Source organism: Piliocolobus tephrosceles, chromosome 5 (assembly GCF_002776525.5).
Source record: "Piliocolobus tephrosceles isolate RC106 chromosome 5, ASM277652v3, whole genome shotgun sequence".
NCBI classification, from domain to species: domain Eukaryota; kingdom Metazoa; phylum Chordata; class Mammalia; order Primates; family Cercopithecidae; genus Piliocolobus; species Piliocolobus tephrosceles.
Window position 1 is genome coordinate 5,112,483 of NC_045438.1, and position 11,616 is coordinate 5,124,098.

The window sequence follows — 11,616 nt, forward strand, 5'->3', positions numbered from 1 at the left end:
AGAAGTAATGACTCACAAAGACAGAAGCTATAGCTGGAAAGAGTTTATATGAAAAGACTGATTGATGAATCTAACCTTCATTTAAGGTTCAAGGAAAAGAAATAATCCATAAGAAAAATATTTAAATAAGTTGAAATGCAATATAGGGTTGGAAGCAAATGCTATGTTGTTTGTGGTTTAGCACTGACAATTGAGGAAACATTTATCTAGATAAAATTAATACGTTGATATAATTCTGATGAAAATGCTTTACTCCAAATGTTCTAGAGAAAAAGTCTGTTTCTGGGCCCAGATGCACTCTACATTGCTTACCTATGTTGGCTTTCACTTTCCTATTGGAGTCTCCTGGCCTATTCTTTCCTGCTTACTAAATCTCACTCAACCTTTATAACCAGCTCAGATTCCAACTTTTTGGAAAGGCCTGCCCCTAACCCTCTCCCTTCTCAGAATGACTCTTGCCCTTATTGTCTTTAAATCTCATTTGGCAGTAACGGCAAGTTTTTTCCATTCTATTTCTATGCATTTTACCTACTCAAATAAATTGCAAGCTTTATGAAGATAGGATGGTGTATTTTAGTCCTTTGTGTAGTCTCTATGCCAAAGTAGGTACTTGTTTCTAATGAATTGATAAACTGATTTTCTCATCATCTTCTTCCAGCCTATTTCAGAACAAGTCCTTGCTTATAGCTCATACCAGGGATACCAGAAAATTGATCTAATGCCACTGGGGACTCATGAGGATTCTTTCAATAATGAGTTATCATTTGAGACCCAGACAGATTATAGAAGTTGGGGAACTGCCTTGAAGTTCATTTCAATCATAAGTAAGGCCCTAACTTCTTCCTGAAGCCCTTGAAGTAATAGTGAACACACGCTAAAGGAAGCAAACATTTATTTTATCATTCTCAGTTTCTAACCTGTCCCAAACCCACCTTTTACCCTCAGAATAGCCGCTATGAATGTAGGATGAATGTTAGCGTGTCCTTGACTTCTCTTTGATACTCCTTGGTGAAAGGAAGCCTGTCCAACTTTCCTTTTGGCAGCTGGTCAAGGTTGCAGGGAGCCTGAATCAGATGACCTATCCTGATCCTTTCAGGCTTCTTCACACACAACCAGAAGAATTAAGGGGCCGAAATATACCCGCCAAACACTATTGTGAATAATTTAGGGTATTTCCTTCCAGGTTTTTCTCCCCAATATGAGCTTATTTTCGTGGCTGGAATAGTTGTAGTTGTACCTCTCCTAGTTTTTTTCACTTAACATTATTATGTAAGCTTTCTCTCTAATTATTAAAAATATTTTGGGAGTGTTTCTGGTGACTGCATAAAATCCCTTAGGGTGGATCTACTATCGTTTACCCCCCCTTTGTAGATCTTCACATTCATTCATTTATTCATTTAATAAATATTGAGCACCTAAAATGCAGAAAATATTGTTATAGGTGCTAAAAATAGAGCATTTAATAAAGCAAAGTCTCTGTCTTGATGGAGGTTATAGTCCAGCATTGTAGTTGGAGGGGGAGACATAATAAATAAAAAATACACACACAGGTGAGGAGCAAACTCAGCATTCCATAGTGTTGCAGAGCTTGAGATTTTTAAGTGCTCATTCAAGGTGGGGCTGTTGAGAAAATCTGGTGCCCTGAAACACAGAATAAAGATATTTAGATAAATGCCTCAAAGATTTTGGCTCAGTAGACCCTTCTGATCCCTCAGAGCTTGCAGAGGTGGCCCACCCCTCCAAAGTAAGAGCCAGCACTTTCTCTGTAGAGAAAATGTGACAGAGGCCTCTTCTCATCCAGGCAACTGGTGCGCCCTCAGGAACCACATTCATCTTTCCTGACAGCCAGGTTGATAACTATGCTGGATAAATCCCAATATAACTTGACTAAGGATATGCTGGGTCCAATAAGGAAGGAAAGAGATTACATCCCATAGGAGTTCCAAGAATTAGCTAACATGCACTGGAAGGGGTGAGGGAGCTAATGCTGGGATTGCGTTCTGAAGGTCAAGGAGATGGGAAGATAAGACTGGGTAAGCAAGAATTCTTTCACTGGGTGCGACTTTACTGGCGCATGAGATTTAAGATTCTGGAAAAGACCAATGGAGATAAGGCAAACTTGTGGCTAGGGTGGCTTCAGAGCCCGGGAGAAAACAAGGACCTTTTCTGAGTTTCCCTGTCAAAAGGTAGAGGAAGGAATTAAAAGGCTGAGGAGTGGGAATGCTTAAGTAGATGTATAATGTGAAGCCAGAAGACCCACCAGAAGATGCAGCATTCGTCAAGGTCATCAGGAATGTGCTGATGAAAGGGGCCTCACAAGCATCACGAAGAAGCTCAGTGATGGTCTCCTCTGCAGGCAGAGCTTTTGGCAGGAGAGGCAGATCCAGAGCTGAGCATCCGTGGTCACGATGCAGGCCTAAAGTAATAGAGGCCAGATGGCTGCACTTGACCACCAGAAGCCAGGGACCCTCATCACTAATGACAGAGAGGACGCCAAAGGGGCTTGAGCAGAGAGATTGTGGAGATAGTTAATAAAGCATGTGTTAGTTTCTTCTCACACTGCTATGAAGAAATACCTGAGACTGGGTAATTTATAAAGGAAAGACATTTAATTGACTCACAGTTCTGCAGAGGTGGGGAGGCTTCAGGAAACTTAACAATCATGGCAGAAGTGGAAACAAAACATGTCCTTCACACAATGGCAGGAAGGAGAAGTGCTGAGCAAAGGGGGAAAAGTCCCTTATAAAACTAAGATCTCATGAGAACTCACGCACTATCACGAGAACAGCATTAGGATAACCACCCCCATGACTCAATGACCTCCCACCAGGTCCCTCCCATGACACATGGGGATTATGGGAGCTACAATTCAAGGTGAGATCTGGGTGGGGGATACAGGCAAACCGCATCAAAGCATGTTATCTGTAGGGCAAAATAAATGAACTTCCAGTCCTTAGCATCCAAAATCAGTAGAAGGCTTTATTAATCCAGGTTCTTAAGATAAACACAACTGATAGGATATATAAATAGATGATACATAGATAGATAGATAGATAGATAGATAGATAGATGAGATGGGACTTATTAAAGGGATTAGTTCTCATGATTATGGAGGTAGAGAAGTCCTGTGATTCGCCACCTGCAAGCTGGAAATCCAGGGAATTTAGTAGCCTGACTCAGTCCAAGTCTGAAGGCCTGAGAACCAGGGGAGCCAATGATGTAATGCTCTTTCCAAGGCAAAAGTCTGAGACCCTGCAGGGAGCAACTGGTGCAAGTTCCTGAATCTGAGGGCCAGAGAACCTGGACTTCTAATGGCCGAGGAAAGGAGAATATGGGTGTCTCAGCTGCAGAAGAAAGAATAAGAGCAAATTAGCTTTTCCTCTGCCTTTCTGTTCTATCCAGGCACCCAGCCAACTGGATGATGCCTATCCACATTCAATACAGAAAGATGTTTCTTACTTAGTCCACTGATTCAAATATCAATTTCTTTCAGAAACACACTTTCAGACATATACAGAAATAATGTGTTACCAGCTATCTGGGTATCTCTTAATCCAGTTAAGTTGACACCTAAAATTAACTATCACAAAGGCAAAAATGTGACACCTAAAGTTAATGATCACAAAAGCAAACTTGAAGAAACAGGGGGCTATCATGGTGTTTCTGATAAAAATTGTGATCCTTGCCCAATTCCCAGACCTGAGGCAATTTTTGGGTTTTCAAGAATGACAGTGGAAGGACCCTGCAACATCATCACAGGCATATACTGCAATGGGAACTACGGCCATGTGCTCCAGTGACTGTACACTGAAGGAAGGGGAATTCCCAGACATTTCAGACAGTTGAATACAGGGTCTGAGTTGATATGGGTATCCAGAAACCTGATGCATTACCATAGTCCTTCTGTTAAAGTGGGACTTATGGGAGCAGGTATTAAATTACATTCTGGCTAAAAGCTAACCTACAATGTGTCCACTTGGTCCACAGCCCCACCCAGTGGTCATTTTCCTACTCTTTAAATGTGTAATTGGGATCAACATATTTTGTGGTTGGCATAACCCCCTCACTGAATCTTTGGCCTGTGTGGCAAAAGATACCATAGTGTGGAAGGCCAAGTGGAAACCTTTAAAACTGGCCCCCTTTTCCTTCCCCTCCCTCAGCCCAAATTGTAAATCAAAAACAACACAAACCTCAGGTGGATGACAGTGATTAGTGCCACTATTAAAGATCTAAAGGTTTCAGGGTTCATGGCTTCTATCGTATCTCCATTTAATTCACTAGGGCTCCTGCCAAAACTGGATAGATCTTGGAGAATGAGTGTAGAATACTCTAAGTTAACTCCAATAATGGCCTCAGTTACAGTTGCTATGCCTGATGTAGTATATTTGCTAGAACATGTTAATAAGACTTCAAGTGCATGGTATGTGTCTTGGCATTTGCTTCTCAGAGGATCCAAACTTATGTATCATCCTATTGATGGGACAATTTAAAAGACTACTTAGGATAACTGCTCTTAAAGTTTAAACATATGGAGCTAACGGTTGCCCTTGACAAGTTTGTGTGTAGGGGAAGCTAAATTAAAACAGGTGCAGGAGAAAGTGAAAAAGTAAATGGAGAAAACAAAGATGACTCATTTAAGGCATTTTTCCATTTAAAGGGAGCAGAGAAGTGAGGTAGCAATTGGAAGAAGATGGGTCAAGGGAGGTTTTGTCTTGGGTTTGTGTGTGTTTTTAAAGACAGGAAATATTGCAGCTTGTGTTTATTAATGGGAATGCTTTAATAGAGAGGGAAAATAAATGATGCAGGATGAAGAGAAGATAATTGTTGAAATGATATCTTTGAGCAGAAGACAGAGATTGAGGCTCAGGATATAAGGGCAGGAAAAGGATATCTGATACTAATTGGCTCCTATGAAATGTGATAGAATCTCTCTCCACTCCTTTTAATAAGAGGATTTTCTTTAATGAAACAGGCTTCCAGCCAGATTTTCTTTTTCTAACTTGTACTCTAAACTTCAGATCAACCTGTATTTTAAAATTTGTTTCAATACAGTAAAATATTTTAATACACTGTGTTTTTTCATAATAATTGGTGATACCTGCTCAGTGGACTCAATATCTAGCTAAGGTTAATGCATATTGTAAGTCAAGGGCCAACAGAATGATCTGTAGGACTACTGCAATCTCAGAACTCCTAAACTTGTGTCATGAAATGTTGTTGCTACATAAGCACCAAATAAGTGGTGTAGCCATTAGTTGGTAAGAGTGCCCTAAGGGTGAGACCATATACTGTGGTCTAGTGGGGAGACAAGGTTTCGTAGAAGAGACAGAACTAATCTAGACTTGAAGAACAGATGGCATTTGATTAAGATGACGGTGAGGGTGAAGGTTTTCTAACCTGCTGGGAGGTAGGAATTCACAAGGACCTTCTGTGGAATATAAGAGAAAATGTTGCAGACTACTCAGGGGAACAGTCAATTACACACCCTTAATTCTCATTGTCCTTATTGTAAACAGGTTTAGGTACTCTGGTACCATCTTGTGTACCAGTGGGCTGAGTTCTTTCCCAATGATGACCTTGATATCCTCCTGAAAACTTAGACAAGATAGCTGTAAGTTAATTCTGATAATTGACATGGAGACACGGGATAGGCAAGCACAATAAATAGATCAGTAAACTAAAAGCTATCAGGTGAAACATTTTTTAGTGTCACTTCTAGAGCTTTTCTGTGTACAATAAGGGCAATGAGAATTAAGGGTGTGTAATTAGTTCAAATTAGAACTTCCTCTGATAAAGAAGAAAAAGTAAATATGCACCCTAAAGTAACACTAGAAAATGTGGCCAGAAGATTTTATGATGTGAAAAATACATACCGTTAAATTGTATAATTTATTTCATTTTAATATTTAATGTGTTGCCCTTGTTGCTGTTCTGTGACACAGGAAGATTCAGTGGTACCTGTACTTTCTGCCTCATTTGGATCTGTAAGACCCAACGATTGCATTAATTGGCAGCATGAGTATACACTATGACTGTGAAGCATTGTTTATTTTTCTTTTTTAGTTTCAATACTGTATATCTCAAGCAAAATTAAGAGATGGCAGTATTCCATGATAAATTTATAAAGTTTCCAGTCTTATCTATACACCATTCCTTAAACATCGAATGACCAGACATCCCAAGTTTCAATGTGAGATGATGGTGTCTGGTATTACTGTCTTAATTTATTAACTAGTTTGGAACTGTTAAGTATAAAATTGTGAATAATTCTTCATCTCACCAATTCCAGTTGAATATAACCTCATAGTTGTTTTCCCTCAGGGTGTAGGCCTTTTCCCCGGATCATTTGTTATGTCTTTAAAAAAGTATAAGTGAAGAATATGTTTTTAAAAGAAGTATTTGAACAAGGAGGAACAAACATCATAAGCCCTGTTCTCTATGTTTCTTACCAATATCTGTCCATCAGCGACCTTTGTCAGTTTCTGAGTGTAGAGAAGAAACCGCCTGAGGTAAAAATGGGATCTCACACTCCACAAAGCAAGGTGGAATACTACTTGGAATATCACTAATACAGTACCATTAGGTAGTGCTTCTAAAGATATCAGAAAATCCCATCAAAAAGCTGGTACAATGAATAAAAAGTCATTTGATACTAGAGGGAAAAAATCCAATTGCTTATACATTGTATACATTGGGTATAACAGATTATACATTGAGTAAAATACTCTTAGAAAAAGAAAACATGAAACAGGATTGTACCGGTAAAAATAAATTTAAAAATAAATCATTTTTAATCCAATTTCTTGATAATACCATTATTGCCGAAGGGCCAATAATGTAGTTGCCAAAAATAAGAGCAACACTATAGTTTGAGAATTAGCAGGAAAAGAAATGAGTTCGGGACATTCCCGTCAATGATCTCAATCATAATTGTTGTTTCTAGCAAGCGTGTGCTTAGAATTTTAAGATCCTTAATTTTTGTCTCTGAGTGAAAATAATTTTTATTTAAGTATTCTAAAGAAGCTTCCAAATTACAACGTAAATGGAATATTTTCCTAGTTGTAAATACAGTAGAGATTAAAGTATGTACTCCAAAAACACACATTGGTAAAAATTTCTAATTGCCTACTAGATCATTTAGAGTGGTGCAAATATTGATTAGGAATAAAAAAAGTTCTAATTCTTTAATTTCACTTTTGAAAGTTTACTTTACCTTTAACCTAAATTTCTTACATGTAGTAATAATATATTTATTCATTTATACATTTTTGATAGAAAGTGGAAACAATTATGAGAGGATAGTTTGAGCAAAGCCATTGTAGCCATTTTGAAACACCTGGAGATAAGCAGAAGTAGAGCTTACTGAGTCTAAGGACAAAACAAAGGAATAGGAAACATGCTGCTGCTGCTTTTCTAAGTGAAATAACTGAATTCCAGAAAGACAGAGCAAATTCGGATGTCTCCATTTTTGTTTTAGAGGAGCTTAGTTTCACAAGAATACACCAGAAACTCACAGAAATACTATAATTTGAGGTAGATCTGACACTGTGTTGTGGAGAACTTCAGATTTTTCTCCTACTGAGTTAACTCAGTAATTTTAAAGTGAAAAATTCCAAATGAAGGGTCACATGCTTTACCAAAGTAATAATTATTCTAGTAAGGTACATATATAGACACACATTCTAATAAGGTGTGTGTATATATACACATATGTATATATATACACACACATACATGCACATAATGTATGTATTTCTCTAAAGATTAAAAATTATTCAGCAAAAATCTTACTCTTTTTCCTAGAAAAGAAAATTTGCCTGTCTCTTAAAGTCAACTTGGATTAGCAGAATCACCTCTGCTGACACTTGTCAGTGGCCACTCCTTGCCTGGACATGATATTTGGAGGTCGTGGCTGGAAACAAATGGGAGCTGTTTTTGGAGGCTGCATTGCCTTTTTAGGTTATAAGGGTCTCTCTGTGTTTAGGATAACATGATTGACAGCTCCATTCTAGCTCCAATTAGCACCCTATAATTTATTAGCTTCTGCTTTCAGATTATGCGTTAACTTCACAAATATTTCAACCACGGAAACAGCAGCTATCAAGTGTCTCTTTCCTGATCCAGCCCTCTGGGGCTGGATTGAAATACAAGGAAAGAGCAGTACAGTTGGTCTGTCAAGTGAGAATAATCATTTGTGCCTGTGTCTGTCTGAGGGCATAATGTCTCTGATTTCTCTTTAGGTCTGCATCTGTGTGTGTGTGTGTGTGCGCGTGCACGTGTGTGTGTGTGTGTGTGTGTGTGTGTGTATTTGTGGATAGATTCTATTGTGCAGACACCATATTTGTATTACTATAGCTTTATATTTATAGGCAATAAGCAAGAGTTGGTATTTAGGAAATGTGAAATTTATGTTTGCTTAACCCTGCTGCTTTTATAAATTTCACAATTTCAGTTACATGCAGACAGCAACGGTAATAATGATACTGTTTTATATTTATTCCTTTACTCTAGATTTTAGGAATGTATAATAAATCCTAAAAATCTAGTAAGAAAAAATGAAACATACAGAGGAAACAGCTTGGCGAGTACAATAAAAATGTGAACTATTTGCACGCGAATTGTCAACAAACTGTTAAAGCAATTTTACAAAGTGATCTTAGGATTTTCAGTTTCATTTATTTTTAAAGTATTTTCACATCTTTCCATTTTTCTTCCATGCTTAGATGACATCCTAATGAATTACATTAATAAATTCAATGTATGGACATAGCATTTACATGAAAGCAGTTTGTTTAATTCTATTTATTTTTTATCCCCTCCAACTCCAAAGTAATTGATCACTAAGTGCTTAAAGACAGAGCTTCTTTATTTTGACAGAATATGTGCACGCCCGCACAGAAATGCAGGCTTTTTGATTCTAAGCAAAATGAAAATTAAAGTTACCTGAAGAGTTGTTTTTTCCAGATGCAGAAGGGCACAGGAAATACAGTACTTACCCAGAGAGAGCGAAAAGAGAAGTGTTCAGCATGGTTTCTGAGTCTCAACACCCGCCATCTCCCAACCAGACCCAAATCAATCTTAAGATATTGCTAGAATTTGCCATGCATTTAAATAGAACTTCAAAGGGGAAATGAGACGGGATGGCAACTCTTTTTACACTGAAGGAATAGAACAGATAGAATTCCCTGTAGCTGGGTGACCGAATTCTCAGCCAGAGGGCAATCGGCAAAAGGATTACTTGGTGGTGGAGAGCCGTCTCTTTCCTTTTCATCACCTCTCCTTCGACCAAGGCCAAGTGCAAAGAGAAAGCTGTGGGCAAAGAGGACACTAGTGCCAAAGGGGGTGATTAGAGGAGAATGTAACCCTTCTCTGAGCCCCCTGACCAGGTATAACATACGTAAAAAAGTCATGTTTGCCTTTCCTCATGCCATCCCTCGTGTCCTTGAATGTCCTTTTTTCAACTGCTGGAACGTTATCGAATCTGCATGGTTTGACTACTATTAGCAAGACAGGTATGAGAGTTCATATTTTGTGTGACTTGAAGTAAGCCCGAAGAATGTCAGTTGGGGCTACCATTTCTCCAAAGTTCTCTTTGATGCTCTTATTACACAGAACTGAATCATTATGGATCTAGGTCATCTTGCATTTCTACCTTAGGAAGGTGTGGAATGGAGAGAAATGCTGTGGTTCGTGTGTCATACGTGCCAGGTCGCTGGAGCCTGGACTGGCTCAGCAGTCTGGACGGTCTGTTCAGGACCGCCCCAAAGGCCAGTTCCAGTGAATGAGTCTTCTCACCAGCAACCTGATATTCGGGTCAGATGTAGCTTAGGAGAGAAGTTTCAGTAATCAGAACCTTGTGGGTGGGCAAATGTTCCCTGTGGGTTCCGATCACAGATCTTGTGAGTGTTAACGCAGGTGGGGTACAGGTAACCAGCCTCTTCCAGTGGGGAGTACGTGGAGATGTCCGGCAGATAATGCACTGCCATGCTTTCTTCAACAGTATATTTAGTAGCAAATTCTGAAAAGTGCACTGGGACTTAATGCATTTTATTTACACTTGTATATACCAGGGATTCATGCCAGTGGAACATGGATTAAAAAAATCCACAGAGAAGTCCAAAGTTAATTTTAGTTATTGCTTCAATGTCCAAACCTCAGGCTAACCCTTACACAGCTTGATTAGGTTGGGTGTGAAGAATTTCAGAGTGGTGAAGGCTGTTAAATACTGAAGTGAATAAGAGAACCAATAATAATTCCCTCCTGGAGAATAGAGAGCTGTACCTGACTGAATGGTCTAAGTAGTGTTATTTGATGGAGTTTGGACAATGTCTTGTGACAGTTCTTTTGAGAATTGGGATTCTGTAAGTGCTACCAAAGCATCATCAATCTGTGCTTCTCTGACTCTTTTCCTTTCTTTGTACATCTATTGTGGAGAAAATAAGCCCAACGTTGAAAAGCAAAGAGACAAATCAGAACTGGACAAGCAGTCACGCAGTGAATAACAGTGCAGCCCTGCACGGGGGCTACCCAGGTTTTCAACCTAACTTTGCCACTGATGAGCTTCATAACTAGGCAAATTATTTCTCCTCTGTGTGCCTTAGTTTTCTAATAGGTAAGAAGGAGAACATCATAATAAATGCCATATAGAATTGTTGTGAGGTTTAAATGAGTTAATCTGTAGAGATCAGTGCCCAGTGCATGATAAACAATTAACATTAGTTATGATTATTGCTTTCACATGTGATGCATGTAATCCTAGAGTATCTTCCATCAGAGTGCAAACCATATTTCTGGAATGATCATATGTACTTCACAGGTAGCCAAATGACAGAAAGAGGGTATGGGGAGCTCTGCCAAGCTCATGCTGTGAGTTAGATCCCTTAACTGCTTCCAATTCTTGAGACTTATCCAAGATAAATTATGTTTGCCTCTCGTGTTATAATGAAGATCAAGATTTGGACTAATATTTTTATGCATTAACTAGGTACAAGGGCAATTTGAGCAGCACACAGAATCTCTCTACCAGACACTTTTGTGAAAGAACAGAAATAACTTTGGCATCAAGAAGAAACAAGGGGAAAAAACTACCAGTTTCTTTCTTAAACATCTTCTTTGCCTAGTGAGAGATTTTGTTTCTTAGCCTAGTTTATTAAAATATAAAATAGCCAATATTTCAAAAACACTTTTAACTGATGACTCTACTGTCTTGAGTCTAGAATTAAACATGTAACAGTAATTCTTTTCTGGAAAATAATAAATCTGTACTTGACTGAATGGTCTACAGGTAGTGCTTTTTGTATCTCTTTGCTTCTCACTTCTGAATGCTAACAGGCAAGCCCTTGGCCTCTGTAGGCCACAATTTTCTTATCTGTAAAACAGACAGGAGCACCTAACTTCTCATTCTCCAAGGCTGATGTGAGATGGAAACAGCTAACATATTCATAGCACAGCAAACACGGTGGAAACACGGAAAGACCTATCTATCTATCTATCTACATCTGTCTATATCTATACATATGTAATGCTACTGACATCAAATCATACTACTGTGTTATTCTATTCTACTAGAAAAAAACTAAGTTATTTATTTTCTTTTTATGAAACAACACAGTGAAC